Here is a 23230-nt window from a genome sequence, read left to right on the forward strand (position 1 = left end):
CCTGTTCCTGTTCTGCATGGCATAGTAGAGTCCAAGGAATAACCAAAATACAAAAAAATACAAAAACTTCCACTGAGCCACTCCATTCCAGAGGATAAAAGAATTCTCCTGGTTCTCCGTAAACTAGTAAACTTGGCCACAGAACTTGAGAACCTGCCCTACCCTGCAAGTTGACGTATTAAACTCTTAATTTTAAGAAGCAAATGGGGTCATAAATTCATCTTCAAAATAAATAATACTTGATGGCCCTGCAGAACTATCATGCTCAAGTCTATAAGAAAATCTGTGAGATATAATTTCTTCTTAATCTAAATAATACAAAATGAGAACCAACAGAACAACACAGGAAAAAAAGTTAAAATGTCAATAGAAAAATGAGTACATTCCAATTCTAAAAAGTAAGCTGTAGGCTAAAAATGTCTAGTTCTAATCCCAAACTAGCCACTCAGTGGATGTGGTCAAGAGAAAGATTCCTCGCTTTAGATTCCCCAATTATAAATTGAGAACATTTTCTTATCACTGATTAAATACTTTCAGGGAAAGTTTCTTTTGAGAGACTTTAATTTACCTAAGGTTATCATTTTCACCAGACTCATGTTAGTCAAACTTCCTTTCATCTCAAATTAGTTTCAAAAGCACCAACTCCCTATCCCACAAAAAACTCACATTTAATAGGTCCTAAATCAAAACTGATCTTTCCCTCAAAACTCACCCTTCTTCTGAACTTCCCTGTTTCATTCAAAGGTACCCCCCCCCAGTATACACCCTCTCTCACAAACCCGAACCCAACTCAGATTCGATTCAGTGCCAAATCCTGTTGATTCCACCTCTATAACATCTCTCCTTTCCACACCCTTTCTCTGCACTCACATGGACACCACACTAGTTCAAACCATCTCTCAGCTGAATTACGGCAACATTTTGTGACCGCTATGACTACATCAAGACTCTCTACTCCAAGCCCTCCTCCACACGGTCACCAAAGCTACATCACTCTCCTGCTCCCTATTACCTCTAGAATCAAAAACAAACTCCTCTGTTGAGCATTTTAAAGCCCTTCAAAACCTATCTCCAGTACTTTATTCCCCTTTACAACAGTCTTTGGTCAAGCCAAACTGGACCTCAGACATAACATTCCATTGCATTAGTACCTCTGAATAAGCAGTCCCTCAAGGACGCACACCCTCTTCATCTCTGCCTCTTAAGCACAGACTGTGTAACATCTAAGAGGCTGTGCATGGCAATGAATAAACATATATACACATAAACATTTGTAAAGTATATGCAAAATAAATGCCAGGTAATTTTGTGAGGGAAGCATTAGCAGGTGGGGGAAACAGGAAGGGCCTTAAGTAGGAAGTGGCAATTGAAACCAGCTTTAAAAGAATTGAGGAATTCATAGTAATTCTGTTGATCAAAATATGTGTAATAACTTGAAAGTTTTCAAGTATTTTCATCAACCTGGATTTTGTACTTCAAGCCAAGGGTGTAACCTTACTTCAAAGTGCAGTATATAAAGAGATTTATGCTGTTAATTCTGGACCAACAGGAAGTTATATTCAAAAGAATACAGAATACAATCCTTTCTACAGTCTTGTGCTTCAAGATCAAAGAAAATGAAATAAACTTTCTACAAGTACAGTACACTAATGAACAATGATGTTGAATGTATGTATAGAACTGAACTTCACTAAATGTTCCTGAATTCAACATTTACCAAGTGCTTAATAATATGCTATGACATGTGAAGTGCTATGACAAATATAGTGCTTAGATAATCCAATGGTTTCTGCCCTCTGAGAACTTAAGAATCTACCAAAAAGGTAGTAGTGAAAGGTATGACCAACAGTATATATTGACCCCAAATCTGTATTGTCTGTTATACCTATTCCCTTTTAATTATAAATTTGTGTAGAATTGTAACTGAGATGTTTATACATACCCATATCCTTTAGTTTCACATGGATAGTCAAAAAGATTTTAAAAAAAAAGGAAAAGGAAGTACATGTACCAAAATATTTATAGCAGCTCTTTTTGTAGTGGCAAAGAACTGGAAACTGAGGGGATATACCTGAACAAGTTGTATATGATTGTGATGGAATACTGCTGTACTATATGAAATGATGAACAACTAAATCACTATTGATTAGAGAGATGCAAATGATGAGGTACCACATCACACCTATCAGATTGGTTAACATGACAAAACAGGAAAATGATAAATGTTGGAGAAGATGTGGGTAAGTTGGAACACTAATTCATTGTTGGTGGAACTGTGAGCTGATCCAACCATTTTGTAGAACAATTTGGAACCATGCCCAAAGGGCTATAAAAATGTGCATACCTTTTGATCCAGTAATACCACTTCTAGGGCTGCATCCCAAAGAAATCATAAAAATGGGAAAAGGACCTACATGTACAATAATGTTTATAGCAGTTCTTTTTGTGGTGACCAGGAACTGGAAATTAAGGGGATGACCATCATTTGGGGAATGGCTGAACATGTTGTGGTATATGAATGCAATGGAATACTACTGTGCTATATAAGAAATGATGAACAGGAGGATTTCAGAAAAATGTGAAAAGATTTATATGAACTGATACTGAGTGAAATGAGCAGAACCAGGAGAACGTTAAACACAGTAACAGCTACAGTGTGTGAGGACTGCTTTTGATAGACTTAGCCCTTCACAACAATGCAAGGACCTAAAACATTTCCAAAAGATTCATGATGCAAAATGCCATCCACATCCAGAGAAAGAACTATGGAGAAGGAACACAGAATGAAACAGACTATTTTCTCTTTTGTTACGTTTTGTTTTTCTTGTGTTTTCCCCCATTCATTTTAATTCTTCTGACTAATGCAATATGATTAATGTGAAAATGTGTTTAATAGGAATGTATGCGTACAACCCATATAACACTGCATGCCATCTTGGAGAGGGAAGAGAAGAAAATTTGGAAATTATGGAAGTGATTGTTGAAACCTGAAAACAAATAAATTAATAAATTTGGAGGGGAAAAAAAAAGTAACGATGAACAAGAGGCTTTCAGAAAAACCTGGAAAGACTTATGTGAGTCTCTCATTTCTAAAAAATAGAAAAGTGAGTCAAATTTATAAGAATACAAGTCATTCCCCAACTGACAAATGGTCAAAGGATATAAATAGGCAGTTTTCAGATGAGGAAATTTAAGCTATCTAAAGTCATATGAAAAAATGTTCTAAATCACTATTGATCAGAGAAATACAAATTAACACAATTCTGAGGCAGTACCATATCACACCTATCACACTGGCTAATATGACAAAACAGGAAAATGATAAATATTGGAGAAGATGTGAAAAAACTGGAACGTTAATGCATTGTTGGTGGTATTGTGACCTGATCTAACCATTCTGGAAAGTGATTTGGAACCGTGTCCAAAGGCCTATAAAATCGTACATACCCTTTGATCCATCAATACCACTACAAAGAGATCATAAAAAGGAGTAAAGGACCTATGTGTAAGAAAATATCTATAGCAACTCTTTTTGTGGTGGCAAAAAATTAATTGAGGGGATGCCCATCAATTGGGCAATGGCTGAACAAGTTGTAGCATATGAATGTAATGGAATACTAGTGTTCCATTAGAAACAATGAGTAGGGTACTTTCAGAAAAACCAGGAAAAGACTTGCATGAACTGATGTTGAGTGAAATGAGCAGAACCAGGAGAACACCGTGCACAGTAACAGCAACATTTTGTGTGATAACACTTCGACAGACTTAGCTAGCTCCTCTCAGCAAAGCGATGATCTAAGAATTCCAAAAGACGATGGAAATGCTACCCACATCAAGAGAGAGAACTGATGGAGCTGAATGCAGATGTGAAGAATGCTTTTTTTTTAACTTTTATTTTTTTTGGTCTCTGTTTTCTTTCATGACATGACTAATATGGAAATACATTTTATATGACTGCACAAGTATAATCTATATCAAACTGCTTGCCTTCTGAAGGAAGGGAAAAGGAATGGAGGGAACAAATCTGGAACTCAACAATTTAAAAACTGAATGTTAAAAATCTGAACTCAGATACTTACTAGCTCTGTGACAGTGGGCAAGTCACTTAACCTATTTTTCTCTTTCCTCATCTGTAAAATAAGCTGGAGAAGGAAACAGCAAACCATTTCAGAATCTCTGCCAAAAAAACCCTAAATGAGGTCATGAAAAGTCAGACATGCCTGAAAAACAACAGATAAATGCTTGTCATATTCCTGAACACTATATAAAAAAATATCTGATACAAATTTGTCAATGACACCACTATCCTACCACCTAAACTCAAAACCTGTCATCTTTCACTCATCTTTCCTTTTTCACACTTCATGCCCATTCTATTTCCCAATATGACCCATTTGCCCTCCAAAACATTTCATTTAAACTTTCATTCTGTTTTCCTTGCACCAAGCTAGTCTGTGATCTCATCTTCTCACACCTGGATCTACTAATTAATCTTCTTGACTTCATTCCTAATTTCAATTAATACTTTATATGGTACTATTACTTTAAAGCAGTTTTTTAAAATCCTTTTTTATTCAATTCCAAATCTCTCCTTATCCCCCCCTCACCCAATGAGAAAGCAAGAAAAACAAAATCTATTACAAGTATGTATAGCCATGCAAAACAAATTTCTGTATTAACTATGCTTCCACCTCCATCAACCCCCTCTGCCCACCCCCCAAAAAGGAAAGGAAAATTGTGTTTCAATCTGCACTGAGTCCATCAGTGCTCTGTCTGGAGATGGATAGTATGTTTCACCGTGAGTCCTTTGGAACCATGGAGGATTATTGTGTGGATCAGTTACCAAGTCTTTCACAGCTGATTATCTTTACACTATTGTGGTTACTTTGTAGATTGTTCTGGTTCTGCTCACTTAACTTTGCATTAATCCATAAATGTCTTCCCAGGTTTCTCTGAAATTATGCCCTTTATCATTTCCTATAGCACAACAGTATTCCATCACATTCATATATCATAACTTGTTCAGCCACTCCCCATTGATGGGCATCCCCTCAGTTTCCAATTATTTACCTCTGTAAAAAGAGCTGCTATAAATATGGGTCCTTTTTCTCTTTCTTCGATCTCTTTGGGGTACAATCCTAGTAACAATATTGCTATACAGTTTTCAAAACATTTTCACAGTCATTTATCTATTTCCTTACTCAAAAACTTTTAGTAGCTCCTTACTTGATATGTACCATATCACTTCATGCTTGATTTTCAAGGTTCTCTATAGTATGGTTCCACCTGTATAAACTGACTTCCCATGATTCCCCCATACACACTCTCTGGTTTTAGCCAGACTAGCCTTTTCAAAGTCATCAGGAATATACCTGGGTTAATTCAGCCACACACACTCCTGTAATACAATGCTCAGAACTTCATTGGCCTTCAACAAATTTGATGCATGACTGAAAGGAGAACTTCTAAACCCTGATTTTCCTGACTAAAAGTTACTCCGGAACCACACTCATTCTTCTTTTGTTTTTCCCATAGCTTGGGCACTAATTTACTTCAGTATCCTAGAAGATTCAATTAACCAGAACATAAATTGAGAATTCATCTCACCATAGTGTAAAGAATAATGAAAATGATCAGTATTACTTATGTATTCAGTAATTTTCACTGAGTAAATAATAGCAGGGGCTAAATTCATTAAATCATCAAAGGACACATAATGAAAGACATTAAACTCATGAATAGTTCTATGATTTGTTTTCTCAACAGATGTAGTAACTCTTTCAAGTCCTGAATTTACAGGATGCATATCAAATTAATGCACACTCTGAGTTTTTATATAATAATATACTCTGAGTTGTATGACTATATCAGCACATTTAAATGATATATTGCCTTGTGTCATCAAATACTAACAAATATCTTAGCTCTGAAAAAAATGGTGATTTTTCATAAAATTTTTATTAAGGTAAAAGTACTATTTGTTGGCTACCAATAATGACACCAATGACAAACTCAAAAATAATCCAACTCCAATGCCATGTCACAGAGTGGGGGTGATTCTAGATTTCTAAGGCTGTGAAAGAGAAGTACAAACTGGCAGATCCTACCAAATACAAGACAAACTACTGCTCTTATAACTGTTAAACCTATAGCATGAATTATGAAAAGTTACTGATATTTTATACTAATTTAAGGTTTACAAATAACTTTACTAATATCTTAAGACCTAAAACCATCCAGTGAAACTGGTATTATTACAGGTAGTATTATTCCCAGAATTTCATCTCCCTGAAGTCAGGAACTGTTTTTCATTTTGGTCTTATATTACCAGAAACTAGTACAGTGCACTGCACATAATAGGCCTTCCTAAATTTAATTTAATTTTGCAAATAAGTAGGAAATTAAGGCTCAAAAAGTTAAGCAACTTGACTTTCCTAAAGCACAGGTCCAACCACTGTCAGGTCCTCTACTCAATAAACTCCAGTGAATTATCCCCAGGATCAAAAATAAAATGCTCTGTTTGGCATTCAAAACCCTTTATAAACTAGCATATTCCTGTCTTTCCAGTCTATTCACACTTTATTCCCCAAAATATACGTTTTGATCCAGTGACATTGGCCTCTTGGTTACTCCAGGACAAGACGCTCCACCTCTCAGATCTGGGCATTTTTCTAGCTGTCCCCAAAGCCTAGAACAATCTCCCTCCTCTATTCTAACTACTGACCTCCTTGGTTTCCTTTAAGTCCCAATCAAAATTCCACCTTCTACAGGAAGCAAGTCCTATGTTAAAGTTAAAGAAAGTTCTATGGCAAATTAAGGTAATTGGAAGATAGTGATGTCCCAGATAATATATAGATATACAGATATATGTCTATATATAGATGTATATACACATACACAAACACACACACATACATATATCATTAAAGATTAAAACTCTGACCTGAGCTACAGTCAAAAAACAGGAAGATCAAGAGAGCACACACCATCATCCAGAACATTTCTTCCTTCTCAGACTTTGCCAGCTGCAGCTTCTGGATAATCTTCAACAAATGAAACAGTAAGTAGCAAACACTTAAAAGCACTGGCCAAGAAATCTGCAAAGATGAAACCTTGTGCCACAATAACATTCAATTAGAAAGCATAAGGGATATAGAACAAAGATAATATTTAGTTATAAAATTAAACATTCAAATTCCCATTTGTCATTTGCAGCTATCTCATGACCTATGTATACCACATAGTTTACACCTTATAATACCCTATGTACATACCTCAAATTCTGTCTTTTAAAAATCACACCTTTGTAATCCAGACTCTGAGTAACAAAAAATTTCTAAATTATGTTTTTCTTAGACAAGTGATTACTTGCCCTGGTTCAAAATACCAGAAAGCGTATCCAATTCTTACAAAAGATGCCATGCAATTCTAAAAATGACCTAGAACAAAATTAACCTATTCACTTTAATAAAACAAACACATAGCAAACTTTAAGGAACACGGTGTTACAAAGTTAAAAAATAAAATAGAACAGCGGAGCATCAACTCCAAAACCAAGGCCGGGTTGGGGGGGACCCTTGGATATTAAGGAAACCTTAAGTGTCATTAACAAAAGAAGAGGCCTTTAGAGGCAAAGCAGTAAGACTTCATCATTAAGGACAACTGAATTTTCTATATTACAAAGAAAACACAATCTATGACAAGTGATACTATAAATCAATCAGCTTCCCATTTTTCAGGAGCTGATGATATTTATTTGTCATAATCTGGCCCTTTATTTTTCTTCCGTACCTCAGTCCATGAGAACCTAAGTAATAATAACTATTAGTGATGTAGCTCCTGAAGGTCTGTAAAGTGTTTTCCAACTATCATCTCACTTGATCTTAAGAACAACTGGTATTATCATCCTCATTTTACAGATGAGAAAACTGAGAGTCAGGCTCAGACAGAGGTGTCAAGATGGGAATCAAATCCAGGTCTCTCTTCATTCCAAGTTCAGCACTCTTTCCTACTAACAGTAAGAGGGTAAGCTCTAGGAAATGAAGGTAAAAAATTTGGTGAGAGTAGCTACTTGGCAGCAGTTCTGGTTAACAGTGTGACTAAAGATGGCACTAAAAAAAGATTTGGTAGGTAAACATTGCATTTTATTTATCCACATAATCAATCCTATCCATTATTATTATGTACACTCAAGTATAGAGAGGGTATATTACATCAAAGGAAGAGAAATGTACTCTACAATGCTCATTCAACCTGATAAACAATTGAATACCATTCATGAAAACTCAATAATGGGGGAAAGGTTGGAATAATTGGTACAGAACTGCTCTGGGAGCCAGAAAGACAGTAGGTTCTGACATACTAGTCATGCAGTCCAGGGCAATGTGACTCCATGGCCTTCTGGTGCTCCACACAACTCTCTCAAGCCTCAGACTATCAGATGCAGAGCAAGCTTTAGTGTACATTGATGAAGCTAGAAAGAGTCCATGATACAAATGAAATTACAGGCCTGTTCAAAATGGGGGAAAGAACACAAAGATAAGAATATAATCAATAGTTCCTAATCTCCTCAAATACTGTGTATCTGTGTAAAAGGATTGTGAACTACAACAAAAGAGTATATATGGGATCAGGTTTACTCCAATGGAAACATTTGGGGACACAAACTATTCATTCATTTAAAAATCTATTAATCACCACAAAACTAAGACTAGAATGAAAGATCACTCCAGCACTTAAGAGAAGCAAAATGTTCACTACTCAAAAAGTTCTATTCAATCGACAAGAATATATTAAATACTACGTGCATTCACTGTGCGAAGTTCTGGGAATAGGAAGAAAGGCAAAAAAAACATAGTCCCTTCCCTCAGGAAGGATACAGTGGGGTGAGGGTGGAGGAGGACAGAAATAGGTACATACAACATGTATTCAGAATAGATGGAAAGTACTCTGAAAAGGAAATTCATTAGAGAATGAAGGAACCAGGAGAGGTCTCCTGCAGAAGGTGGGTTTGGGGCTGAGATTCAGACATAGCAGATATGGAGGCAGACTGGGTATAGTGCAAAGAACATTGGATTTGGAGTTCTAGGGCAAGTTCAACCTTGCCATTTATTTGCCTGTGTGACTCTAGGCAAATCACAAACTCAAAGGGCTTCAGTTTCCACATCTGTAAAAAAAAGAAGGGGGGTGGGAAAGGGGCTCACTTACCTCTAAGGTCCTTTCCTACTCTAAATCTAGAAGTCTTTAATGAGAAAAACTGGAATTTGCTGACTGAACAGGCTAGAAAAAGATAACTAACTCTAGGAGATGAACATACTCCTGAAGAATGATTTCTACCTTACTCCTGTCCCTTCCATCCTTAAATAAAGTAGTAACATTGCTATCCATCCCATTTAATTATCCTCCCAAGGTCATTTGCTAAGAGGTAGATGTGGTGTCAAAGAAAGGATGCTAAAAACACCCAAGTTCAAGTTCCATATGGCAGTTACTTACTAGCTGCGTGACCTTGAGCAAAAACCACAACCTTTACAAGCCTCAGATTTCCTCATCTGTAAAAGGATGGGTTTGGATTAGACAACAGCTAAAATTTCCTTCCAGTTTTAAAATTCTGATGTGTTGATGCGTTCTGATTGGATAGCTGACTCTTCAGACTTCAGACATTTCTCCTTGTTTCCACAACAGCCAACTCCACTTTCTGGTTTCCAGAAGTAAACTACAGCTGTAGCTGTGAATTGTATATTTAGTAGATGCTGCCATAAAAAATAACAACAATCTTGACTACAGAGGACCAATTATGAGGCACACGCCCCCATATGCAGAGGCAAGTGAGGCACATGCTGTCATAGTTCCATCAATGTGCTGGTGTTACAAGGGGTTTCTATTAGGAGATTAAAAAAATCATCAATAAAACATTTTTTTAAAGCAATGACAGGAAGAGCTTTCCTGCTAAAAAGCCTCCAGAGACAAATGGAAAGTAGGGCCAGTTTTCAAAGGGCAGATATATAAATGCACCCACAATCCTGGAAGAAAAACTGAACATGGTAAATAGAGGAACTTTTTCAAGCATGATACTTTTAGTACTTGTCTCACAATCAAACTACTGAAACTACCCAGGGTCTTGCCTCTTGAGAATTCCCTTGGACTCTGAAGTGGTCTTTGTTTTGACCTAGATTCCACTTCCAGACACTGTTTCCCTCTTGCCCTTCAGCAAATGGGCACCTCTGGGCATGGCTTCACCTTCCCTACTAACAACTTTTCAACTCTACGTCCCCTAACCCATACACCCAAAACCAAGAAGTCATCACAAAACCTGTTCAGCAACAGTCATTAAAACAAGATAGTTGTTGGGGGGGGAGAGAAAGGGAAAGAGTATACAACCAATGATTTCAATGACTGTCTTTCTCAGGGAGTTCTGAAGCTTAATTATCTGTTTCTAAGGTTGATAGGTTTTAAGAACTTTCCCTGTTGAAGAAAGCTAAAATTGCACTAAGAATGTTTTATTTAGTGCATGCATAGACCCAAGACAGATTATCAGTAGTAAAAATATATACAGGTCAACATACACCAATGATAATTTTTTAATGTTTTGGGCTACAGTTACATTAATAATTATCTGCTAAGTTTCATCTCTGATTTAAAAGTTTAAATTATGGAATATTTATAACTTCTACATCAGATTCTCAGAAAGCCCCACGAAAAAGTTACAATGGGGCAAGCACAACTGTAAATAGTGGTTTATTAAGTAAACACAGAGAATTAAATAGGAAAGAGACCTAAATGTTCAAATAATTTAAAAGAACTTAATAACTTTCAACTGAGGTGTTCTATTCTTTCTGGAGGTGAAGGATATTGACCAACTCAATTTAAAAATGCATTACTTATGTTGTATCCCCAGATATAGCTGACATTACATGATATTTTATTTGGGAATGCACATTTCGAACATAAGTAAACTGGTAAATCCAAAGCCAAAAACCAAGGAGATAGGGGGCATAGGAAAGGGAAAAGCTCTGAAACAGATGGCATCTCATTTTTTCCGAGTCCAGCTTGAACACAATCCCAGCAATGTCAAAATTCAATTTAGTTTTCTAAGAAATAATATGTAAACCGTAAAATAGTATAGCTGAAACATTTATTTCCTACCCTGAATTTCTCGAGAACATCACATGAGGCAGAAGTCAGCAGACAGAAGTTTGGTCATTTTTTTCCCTATCATATTCTACAATTTCAAAATTTCTTTTAAGAAAACTGACTGTCATATTTAAGATCAGGGATTCTAAAATTTATAACATAAACTTCATGTCTCAGTATAATGATTACATTCCTAGTTAGAGAAATCATAAAAGCAATATCCTTAGAAAGGCAAGATCAAGAGAAAAAAAGCCCCCCCCCCCCCCCAAAAAAAACCACCACCGAAGAAATTTCAAACATTTCTCCACCAACTACAACCATACTGGAAGTATCCAAATTATGATTGAACATTTCTGTATGAGACATTTATCTATTTCTTTCTTAAAATATATCTTGTTGAGATTGATGGCAGAAAGACAGGTCCCATATATATGAAAATATTCATGGCAGTGCTTAATTAAGCAGCAAAAAACTGAAAACAAAGCACTTAATGACGATCAAACAGCTGAATAAATTGTGGTATACGAATTTAATGGAATATCATTGTGTTATAGAGAATGATAAATATAAATAAATCAGAGAAACCAGGGAAATATGTATGAAGTGAGGCAGGGCAAAACATTACCAGACTACAACTAACTGCAATACTGTAATGCAATACTGCAATACTGCAAATGAAGACAGAAGTAAAGTACAACAGAATTCAGATCAAATGCAGCAATCAATGTTGCTTTCAGATGACTGATATTAGAATCTACTTCCTTCCTGTCTACAAACACCTGTAAGGTGCTTAAAGTAACATACTCCATCAGTCAAAGTCATTATATTCCAGCTCTTTAGAATGGTTTAGCTTAACTAAAGTTTCAGATATGTTTTGTTTGGGGTTGGGGATTTGGTTTTTTTAGAGGGGGAGGGGACGGAGGTTATTGGAAAGTACTTGTAGTATAACAAAATGCCACAAAATGTTTCAAAAAGTAAATAAAATGCACCTTCCAAGATTTTTATAATTCCTTTTCAGAGAATCTAAAAGTTGAAATGTACTTTGGAGGTCATCTTGTTAACTCAGTGCTGAAGCAGGAATTCCTTACACATTAAATGTCACCATTAAATGTCATTTATTCAATTTCTGCATTTGACAATGAAATGTCCTCAGAATGGTCGATGAATACCAGAATATTTTCTGGTGAAATAAAAGAGTTTACAACCAAAAAAATAAAGACAAAAACAAACAAACAATTTCTTTAATGACTGCAAACAATTTTAAGTAGCATAACTATTTACTCTAACATATATTACCCTTCTTCCTATACAAACTACATCAAAGTCATGAGATAAGAATATAACAAGAAAAAAAGTGACCTCAACTTCCAAAATGCTTACCAAAGCAATATCGCAAGGCCTCTGACAAAATAAAAATTTTTAATGTGTTTTTTCTAAATGTATGTTTTAGGAGAAATTCCGATGCAATATAACATTAACTTTAAAAGGTTAAAAAAAAATGTAGTCACTTTCAAAAGACCATATAGAAATGGTCTTAACATACGCTTACAACAGTGATGGAAATAATTTACTTTGGTATGCAATTATGCTACTGTTATATCATTTACATAATACATCTGATTTGCACAATAGCAGACTCAAGTAATTTCAGGAACTCTGTTTAAATACACTTCCTATATTTCTGACACTAAATACACCACCTAGACAACAAAGTATCCTTCAAGCTCCTTCTAAATCTTCAGAGAAATAAAAAAAAAAAACATTTGAAGTTCTCTTTTAAATGTGGGTTAGTCCCTTTAAATGACAGTTAAAGAATTTTGGAGAATTGAGATTTTCTTGTGGTTTTTTGAAAACACAAGAGACGACAAGTCCTGGAACAACTCTACATACAATACAAAAACAGAAATCAACTTTCTTATAGTGTCATTCCATGGAGTCATTTGATGTTTCATTTAATCTCTGAAAGCAGAACAAATTATCTGAGAGTTATAAAATCACTACCAATTATATCCACGAGCCAGCCAATTACTTTAACTGAAAAGCCCTACTCTTTAGTAAGTTGCTGAGAATAAATTCCTTCAAAATGCAAAAGCAAACATAAAGACATAATTTATTTCAGGATGCTAATAAATAAGTTAAAAATAGCAACTCCCAATTTTATGTTTTTATAGTAATGCACTTTCAAGAACTCCAAGCAAGTTTTGCTAATAGTGTGATCAACTTTTACAAGTGAAGTCCTAGTACTAATAGAAGAATTTTAGTAATTAAATTAGAGGTAATTTTGAAAATCTAGGGCTTAAAAATATATTATCTTCATCACCAGATACAATTTTTAATTCCAAGATTTATGCAATATGTATGACTTCTAGTTTAATTGTTCCTCTTATAAATGCACATAGCAAAAATCTGAGAAAAAAAATTTATTTTATCCTTTATGTAAATGCATACATTTTTACCTCATTGCTAAGAAGCTTGATGGAGCCACTAACAATTGCAATCTATGCCACTTAAAATGGATGATCAAAATCTGGTAGCCACTCACCATGATGTACACACAGTCTTTGGAACATTATTTTGATCCAGTACTCACTCTTCTTATCAGCTAGCCTCCAAGTCCCCTCCATTTCTCAACCGTATCTCCAAGTGCTCTCCATCACTCAACTGTCTCGCTATGAGAATGAGGTCGTTTCTATCATACGGTCTTAAACGACTAAGAAGATTCAGCTGCACGAAGTCCTAAGAGCTGTGAATTCTCACATCTCAGCTATTCTGAGACACCTATCAGCACAGAACACAAATGACGAGGATCTTTCTGCTCCATCTAAACTAGGGCAGGCAGGTTTCCTGGCAAAAGAAGCAGTTGGTAAAGGCTTGCCCGAACAAGCCTGGCCTAGACCTCCACATCCTGCAAGCCCCCCAACCCTCCTCCTCCACCACTACCACCTCTGTACTCCTTCATACAGACACGAACATCACTCCATGGTCAGCTGGGGGGATCTCAGCCTCCGCACCCCGCACTTTGGAGCTTTCCGGAATTGCCTTCCCCTAAAAGAACTTACGGCGGATCAAAGGACAAGCAGGTTGCGAGGGCTGGGAGCCAGCCAGGGAGCTCTCCGAGCCAGGGCACAGTGTGCCACTTAGACGATCACTTAACTGGCAACAGTTTCCAAACACTGGAAGAATCATCCAGGAACAACCTCCCCTGGCCCGGGTGCCCGCTCCGGAGTCCCGGGATGGGGAAGCCGCTGCGCCCGCCGTGGGTTGGGGGCCTCCCCGCCGGCGGTGCCAAGGGCGGCTCCCCGCCCGGCCCCACCGCGCACAGCCCTCTCCCCCGCCCACCCCGGAGGGAGCCCGGTTTCCGCCGGCAGCCGCGGCCCAGCCGAGGTGACAGCACGGCCGGGGTGCCCGAGCCCCGCTCCGGCCCCGGGGGAGGATGCTTCCCGAGGAAGAGCCGTCCAGGTGACAAGCCTGGGCCAAGAAGAGAAAGGCCGCTCGGCTCCGAGCCCGGGCCTCCCCCTCAGGGAAGGGAGCCTCCGGCCCTCGCCCCGACCCCCGGCCGTGCCCGGCGCCCCCGCGCCAACTCGACCCTCCGGCCGGGCCGGCCTCTGCCCCGCCCGCCCCAGAAGCCCCGCCGCCCCCGGCCCGACCCTGGGGACGTGTGCTCCGCTCGCTAGACCCTCGGGCCCCGCAGGAGCCGCAGCAGGTACCTGGATCCGGCCGTGCTGGCGACCCCAGGTGCGGCAGGCGCGGTCCCCTCCCGCTGGCGCCGAGCGGCTCCTCTCCCCACCGGCCGCGGCTCCTTCTCTCTTTCCCAGGAGCGGGAGGGTGGAGGGGTGCGGGAGGGGAGGGGGGGATGGGGGAGGCGGGGAGCAGAGGGGCGGCAGGAGGTGAACCGGAACTACTAGAGTCGGCCCCGCCCTCGGCCCGAAGCCAGCCCAGCGCCCTAACCTCCGATAGGAGAAGCCTGGAGAAGCCGAGGAGGGTTGCGCAGAATTGCTTCCGGGTGGCCACCGCGCCAGCCTTCCCTAGCAACCGCGTGGGGTTGCTAAGCGGAAGTACCTCCGAAAACCTTACCCCCACCCCCACCTTTCCTCTCCAAGTAACTTAGCGAAGGGAGCCCCCCCCTTTATACAGACTCCGTTCTTCTTCGCCTTACAATGACGGCCCCTCACTTTCTTCTCCTTAGCTGACACCCCACTTGAGAACCGGATCACCCGCGCGCGCATGCTCTCCTCTACGCATCCAACCACCTCGACCTTCCTTATCCCTCTACCTACCCCACACCCACAGCCCCCGGGTCTCTGAACCTCCCCTGCTCTTCCGTAGCCGTCGGGCCCAGGCCGGACCGGTGCTGCCCCTCCGACCCGCGGCCCGCACCCCTCGGGAGTCTCTTCGCGCCGTACGGCGGGCATCTCCCTCGGTGGGAGGGGGGGGGGGGGGGCGGTGTCCCGTTGTATTTCAGCCAGATGGAAGACAAAACAAAAAGCCACCTTTCTCCTGCCGCGGTTGGAGGTGCTCATTGGCGTCTTCCCCTTTCACGGCTCCCGAGGCTGAGAAGTGGAAACGATTTTGATGTGACTCCTTCTGATTGGAAAGTAGCATAACATGTATTTGCTAAGATTTGGGAGCAAACGGGATTAGACGCTAAGGCGTAGAAACAGGAAAGGAATGAATGAACGGGTCTTTTTACAGCTCTGAAGGGGGAAATGGGAAAAGTGGAAGGGGTGAAGAGAAGAGAATTTCCGTGCCTGCAATACCAACGACACCTGCCCTGATGGTGGGAGAAAAGTGCAGATAAGAAGTGCTGCTTGCTCTTCCGTGCCGCTGCAGAGCTCTGCCTTGCGTGCCTGGCCAGCGCTCCTCACTCTACTACTTGGAAATTAAGTATCCTTCCAAGCTCAGCTGCTCGTGCCTTCTGTTTACCTGATACTTTGTATCCGAACAGTGAAAGAGGCTTCCTTACCAATTCGGCAAACCTAAATAGAATGTCCCATCCAGCCAAAAACAACATGTGTGTGCAAAAAACATGCATACCAATAGATATAGGCATACATCTATAGATGTATGTGTATGTATTATACATGCGTGTATGCAGATATCCATACAAACTAGGTTTGTATATCTTAACTGTGTATATGTGTGTGCATATGTATGTAAATGTAGATATATGCCTATACAGACATACACATATGTACATATACACACATATATAGACCACTTAATATATTTTACAACATAATTAGTGTACATATTACCTATATTTGTATATGTGTGTACATGCATGTATATGGTTACATTTGTATGTATACACATTTATGTATATATATATATGTGTATATATTTTCCCCAGTAAAATGTAAGCTCTTCCAGCAGGCTGTTTTGATTTGTTCTATTTCTCTAGCATGTAGAGCAGATCCTAGTGTCTAGTAAGTGCTTATTAAATGATTGTTAATTAATTCCAGTAGAATTGTAAATATTCAAGTAGGAGAATTGGAAATTTAGGGGTCTTTTAGAAGAGATTCTATTCAAAATGAAACTTTAGAAAGGAGAGTAGAGTATTAGAAAATTTCTCTCTGCCTTTTTCACTCATTCTGCTACACCTCAGGAATGCATATCCAAATCTCTGACTTCCATCCTATAGAAGTCTACACAAAGCAGCGTTCCTCCTAATAGCATTTCCTGAATTTGTTTTCCATTGTCTGCCAGTAAGTGTATTTGCATTATCAGACATTATTTTTTGTTTGGCCATATTAACCTATCAAAGGATTTCATACTGGGCTCAGAGTCATCCTGCCACTGTCCTCAGCTTGGGACAGAAGGAAAACGAGTCCATATGAATTCTGGGTAATTTAAAAGAAACAGCAGGATTATTGTCTTGCTATATCCATGAGTCATCATTAAACTGACTTACTGTAGACTATAAGACTACAGGAAGACATATAATAACTGGCACCTAATGCCAAACCAGGGAAAATTTTAGCAAAGAACTTCAGAACTGTGTCAGTGCTAGAACATTTATACTTAGGCAGATTACTTTCTCTGACACTCCCGCAAATATTCATGTTCCATATGAAAAGTAACACCAGCACGTTCACTTACTATTGATTTTATGCTTTTTACTTGTATTAAAGGTACCTAGCTAAAAGTGACAAATTAATTCAACATAATAAATGGAGCTTTTTTTTTTAGTGCTAACAATTCCAAACAAAAGCTTTGGCTCAGCTGTCTCAATTGTCAGCACAATCAATCACTCAGCAAGTATTTATTATTAAGCACTTAACTATGTCTTAGTTGCTGGGGATACGAGTACAAAGTCTGAAAAAGATCCCTATCTGCAAGTTTACATTTTGTGACAACAAATGTGTGTTTATTTTTATTCATTCATATATACATGCAATAAATAATCATGGAATCACCTCCCTGATGTCACAGTCCTTTTCCAGAACAAAGGACAAAGAGCAACAGCGGTAGCAAAGTTAATAAATACAAATATATACAAAGTAGTTAAATACATGGAGTTTGGAAGGGAGGAAACTAGCAGTCGGGTGTCATCAAGAAAGGCTTAGAAGATGATACTTAAATTGTATCTTAAAGGAAGAGACTCTTAAGAAAGAGGTAGGGAAGGAGTGCAATCCAGGCACATGAGACAATCAGTGCAAAGAAATGAAGAAATGAAAGGAGCACATGTTCAATGAATATGAATCAAATGAAAAAGGAGGAGCTTTGTAGCCTGGTAAACAGAGAACTGTCTTTGAAGCCAGGAAGACGAGCATTCAAATCCCACCTCTAATACATATTGGTTTTTGATTTAGACTGTCATTAAACTTCTTACTGTTCTATGCAACTCTCCAAGCCTGTAAGGTGCAAAGGAAATAGTGACTTGCATTGTTATAGTGAATTTTGTCACCTGAGAATTACCTAGATCAAAGAAATTACAAATCCAGTTCCTATCCCTAAAATGGAAAATGTTCTTGTTAGATTGCAGGAAAGATATTCAAAATGAAAAACATCATCTTCCCCATGAAACCTGATCCTTCTTTGGATATCTCTATTTCTTTTAATAGTACTACCATCAACTATGCCCAAAAGGCTATAAAAATGTGCATATCTTTTGACCCAGCAGTACCACCTCTAGGGCTGTATCCCAAAAAGATCATAAAAATGGGAAAATGACCCCCGTGTACATAAATATTTATAGTGACCAAGCACTGGAAATTGAGGGGATATCCATCAATTAGAGAATGACTAAATAGGTTGTGGTATATGAATGTAATGCAATACTATTGTACTATAAGAAATGACAAACAGACAGACTTCAGAAAAGCCTCTAAAGACTTATATGAACTGATGCTGAGTGAAATGAGTAGAACCAGAAGAACATTATACACAGTAATAGCCACAGTGTATGAGGACTGTTTTTGATAGACTTAGCCCTTCTCGATAATTCAAGGATCTAAAACATTTCCAAAAGATTCATGATGGAAAATGCCATCCACATCCAGAGAAAGAACTATGGAGTCAAAAAGAAGAATGAAGCAGACTATTTTCTCTTTTGTTATGTTTTAAAACTTATAGAAGTGAATGTTGAAAACTGAAAACAAGTAAATTAATAAATTTGGAGAAAAAAGAAGAAAACAAAAAATAGTACCACCATCTTCCCAGTCCTCCAGCTAGAAACACTAAGAATCATCTCTGACTTTCTACTTTCCTTCATTTTCAATTAACTGCCAAGCCTTGTCTCTTCTGTCTTCATAGTTTCCCTCTAATCATACTTTCCTACTGCTACCATTCTAATTCAAGCCCTTATCTAGGCACCAGAGGGAAATAGAAAATTTATAGAACTTACAGACTAGTAGAGATATAATACGTACAAAGATAACTAATACAAATTAAAGCATAGGTGCATTTGAAAGGTACAACACAAAGTGCTATAAAAATGGGGGAGGAGTAGGGGAAGAATGATTGACTGGAGAGCAAGGAGGAGAGAGAAATCAGGGAAAGCTTCATGAAAAAGGTGAATTGGGCTATAAAAAATGAGTAGAAACTCAACAGATGAAGAACAGGTAGAAGGATAATCTAGAAATAGAAAACAGAGAAAAAAAAAGACAAGAGGCAAAATTGTATCTACTTAAAAAAAAACAAAGGATGTAGAGTTGGAGAACCTGGGTTCAAACCCTACCTCTGATGTGCATTACATATATGACTTTAAACAAATCCCTTAACTTCAGTGGGTTTTACTTTCCTTCTTTATAAAACAAGATTGTTTAAGAGAGCCTCTACCATCCCTTCCAGCTCTAACTCTGATTTGATTCAGGATGATTGCCCCAGTCACGTGCTTTATCAATGCCTTAACTAGAACCCACATCACCTGACTAAATCTAATTCTCCTTCCCCCCAAACCAGACTGCCTATGAGATTTTAAATCCTTTAGGATATGTACATGTGACTGTGTTTTTTTCATCTTTCTATACCCATTTCTTAGCATAGTGCTCTACTACATATATATAGTAGGTGTTGTCAAACTGGATACTTCATTTAAGCCAATAAATTCTTGAATATAATTTTAACACTGTCTTTGGAGTCAAAAGACCTAAATTCAAAATCCACTTCTAATGTTTACTACTTATGTGACCTAGGTCTTAGTTTCCTCATCTGTTAAATGAGGGGTGAAGCTAGATGGCTTCTGAGGTCCCTTTCAGCTCTGGATCTGTGATCCTGTGCTCAAATTCTGACTAGTCGACGCAGTAAGCCATGCCTATAACCCTTGCTACTGGAGGAGACTAAGTCAGGTAGATCTTTGAACTCCAGAGTTCAGAATTGCAGTTAGGCTAAAGCTTAATGGGAGTCTAAGTTAGTTAGTTAATTAATTAATTAACCCATTAATTAGTTCTATCACCAATAAGGTAAGTTCCAGGTTTAGAGGTTAAGAGGATGCTAGGATGCTAAAGGAAGGTTGAGCTGATCCAAGTCAGAGCAGTTTGAAGCTTCCATGACAATCAACAGTGAGATTAGGCTTGTAAGTAGTTGCTTTGCTTTCAGCCTGGGTGGTAATGAGAATCAGTATCCTTCCCCTGCCTACCCCCACCCCTTACCCCAATCCAATATTAAAACATCAAGGAATTTTTTCGATTAAATTAAAAAATTCTACTCTGTTAAATATTATTAAATAAGTGTTAAAATATTCTAATAAATGAAAATATTCTTTTCTAAAGTCTTCTAGTCCTTTTTTCCCTTACAGTTTTTTTTTTAATGTAGGAGAGGGTTTGCCCTCCTCACAAAATCTGAACTGGGAATAAAATCTGGAAGTCTTTTGGAAAGCTCCAAGAAACAGCTTGGGGATAATCTGTGTAATTTAAACCAGCTGTCTTAGAAGAAAAACTAAGTGGAAGGGAAATTGAAGTGGCTTTATGAATCCCCAAATATTCAGAGTGAGGAGTTAACATGAATGAGAGGGTCACCGCCAGACACCTTAGAAGGGAGAAAGAAAATGGCTACAAATATTCCATAAACTGATCCATAAATTCAACATTTTTGAGTGGTCCAAGAGCAAGGCATTCATTCCCACTGCCACCTGAAAGGATTCTGTCTGGAACTGTGGGATATGAAGACTGTGAAACACAGGTATAAAACAGCAAAAAGTTGAAATAAGCTAGAAGCATTTGATTTCCCTAAGGCAAAAAAGAAGTAACACTGCCAGCTGAGAATCTAGTATAACCCTTCCACAATCCAGCTGCTGAAAGACTGGCATTATGTGCAATGAAAGTGAATGGCAAGAAGCAGAAAAGGAGAACTGCTAATAGTGATAGGCAAAAAGTGCCTACAACTCATAGAAGGAACAAAGGAAACTGACAGTGAAGCGGAAGAATCAAAAGAGATTGGTGGCAAAATAGCAACAAGGTACAAAAGTCTTAGGGAGAACTTTAGGGAGTACTGTGAATCATGGAGACTTTACAGACTGCTGTAAAGAAGGGTATAGCTACAGGGAGGAAGTGGTTTAAAGAATGCTTTGTCTCTCAAGAGGTTTTTTTGTTCATTTGTTTAATCATGTCAAACTCTTTGGCGCATGCCAGCGCCTTCTATCCTCCACTATCTCCTGAAGACTGTTCAAGCTCATGTTCATTGCTTCCATGACACTACCTATTCATCTCATCCTCTGCCATCAATCTTTCCCAACCTGAGGGTCTTTTCCAATGAGTCCCATCTTCTCATTATTGGCCAAAGTATTTAAGCTTTATCTTTAATATTTGGCCTTCCAAACTGAATTTCTTTAAGTATTGACTGATTTGCTCCTCATGTTGTCCAAGATCTCTCAAAAGTCTTCAACAGCTCCAAGTTTGAAAGTGTTGATTCTAGGGTGCTCAACTTTCCTTATATGTAATCCAATTGTCACAGCCAAACATTACTATTGGAAAAACCATAATTCTGACTATGTGGACCTTTGTCAGCAAGGTGATGTATGCTCTCCACATTTTCCATGGCTTTTCTTCCAAGGAGCAAGCATCTTTTAATATCATAACCAGTAGTCACTGGTTACAGTGATCTTTAAGCTCAAGAATATAAAGTGTGACACTTCTTCCATTTCTTCTCCATTTGCTTGGAAATGATGGGACCAGTTTCTAGAATCTTATTTTTTTTAATGTTAAACTTCCAGCCAGCTTTTACACACTCTTCTTTCACCCTCATCAAGAGGCTTCTTAATTTTTCTTCACTTTCTGCCATCTATTGTCTACATATCTAAACTTGTTAATATTTCCTCTGACAATCTTAATTGCAAATTTTGATTTCTCCAGCCTGGTATTTCATATGATGTGCTCTGCATATGAGTCAAATAAATAATGTGACAATGAATAGCTTTGTCATACTCCTTTCTCAATCTTAAACCAATCAGTTGTTTCATGTTCGGTTCTTTCTGTTGCTTCCTGGCCTTCATACAGGTTCCTCAGAAGAGGAGTAAGATGATCTGGCACTCCAATCTCTTTGAGAACTTGCCACATTTTGTTATGCTCCATAGTCAAAGGTTTTAGTGTAGTCAATAAAGCAGAAGTAGATGTTTTTTGGAACTCCCTTGCTTTTCCTATAATCCTGCAAATGTTGGCAATTTGGTCTCTAGTTCTTCTGCCTCTTTGAAAACCAGCCTACTCTTCTGGTAATTCTCAAGTCACAAATTGCTGAAGTCTAGCTTGCAGAATCTTAACCATAACCTTGATGGTTATGAAATGAGTGCAATTGTTTGGTAATTTCAACATTCCTTGGCATTGGCCTTCTCTAGGTTTGAGACATAAACTGATCTTTTCCAATCCAGTGGCCACTGTTGAGTTTTCCAAAATTGCTGGCATATTGAGTGCAGCACTTTAACAGCATTATGTTTTGGAATTTTAAATAGCTCAGCTAGAATTAAATAAACTCACTAGCCTTGTTGTCAGCAGTGCTGACTAAGGCTCACTTGACTTCATTCCCCAGGATGTATGTATTATTCTCAAGAGGCTATGGCAAGTCTTGTCTGTGTCAATAAAACCATTATATTACGAAGTCATTTAAGTCTGAATCTTTTAAATGGGAGTTGAAAGCTTCTTTTGTAAAAGTGTCAGATATTGAAATTCCTAGGTTCCACTCTTGGAGTTAAACCTACATCCCCATGTTTAAGCTGTTATACAAGTTGCATTTAGGAAAAAATATCCATCACTTATAGGGGAGCTTACAAGGTTATAGAAAAGTGGGATTACTGACCTCCACAATTTGCTTAATTTTAACAATTTATTCACCTACTAAAAATAGTATATGAAATGTGGTATAGTCCAGCAGTGTCAAACTCAGATAGAATGGGGCCACTAAACCATACATAATAATCCCTCTGGGCCACAGATTAACTTAGTTTTTAAATGTAATGTTATTTGTTTTGTTGCATTTTTATTTATTTTGCTAAATATTTCCCCATTCTATTTTAAAATATTTAATTTGTTTTTAATGTTCATTTTTTAAAATTTTAGTTTGAAATTCTCTTCCTCCAGACCCTTCCCCATCCATTGAAAAGGCAAGCAAATACGTTACCCTTTATACATGTGGAGTTATGCAAAATGTATTTCCATATTAGTCATGTTGA

General features: G+C 38.2%; 1 protein-coding gene across 5 annotated transcripts in view; it reads right to left on the bottom strand.

Moving 5' to 3' along the window:
- CSNK1G1 (casein kinase 1 gamma 1) overlaps positions 1–14996 on the bottom strand; it is a 256264-nt gene extending 241268 nt beyond the window's left edge. For 2 of the 5 annotated variants that reach the window (XM_072613645.1, XM_072613632.1), the window contains exon 1: positions 14838–14992. The gene's annotated coding sequence lies outside the window, so the exon portion shown is untranslated. Of the gene's footprint in view, positions 1–14837 lie in introns of all 5 variants that reach the window. The other 3 variants (XM_072613641.1, XM_072613653.1, XM_072613617.1) reach the window with 2 other exon arrangements.
- Positions 14997–23230: the final 8234 nt, after the last annotated feature.

The sequence above is a fragment of the Notamacropus eugenii genome, chromosome 1 (assembly GCF_028372415.1).
Source record: "Notamacropus eugenii isolate mMacEug1 chromosome 1, mMacEug1.pri_v2, whole genome shotgun sequence".
Taxonomy (NCBI): domain Eukaryota; kingdom Metazoa; phylum Chordata; class Mammalia; order Diprotodontia; family Macropodidae; genus Notamacropus; species Notamacropus eugenii.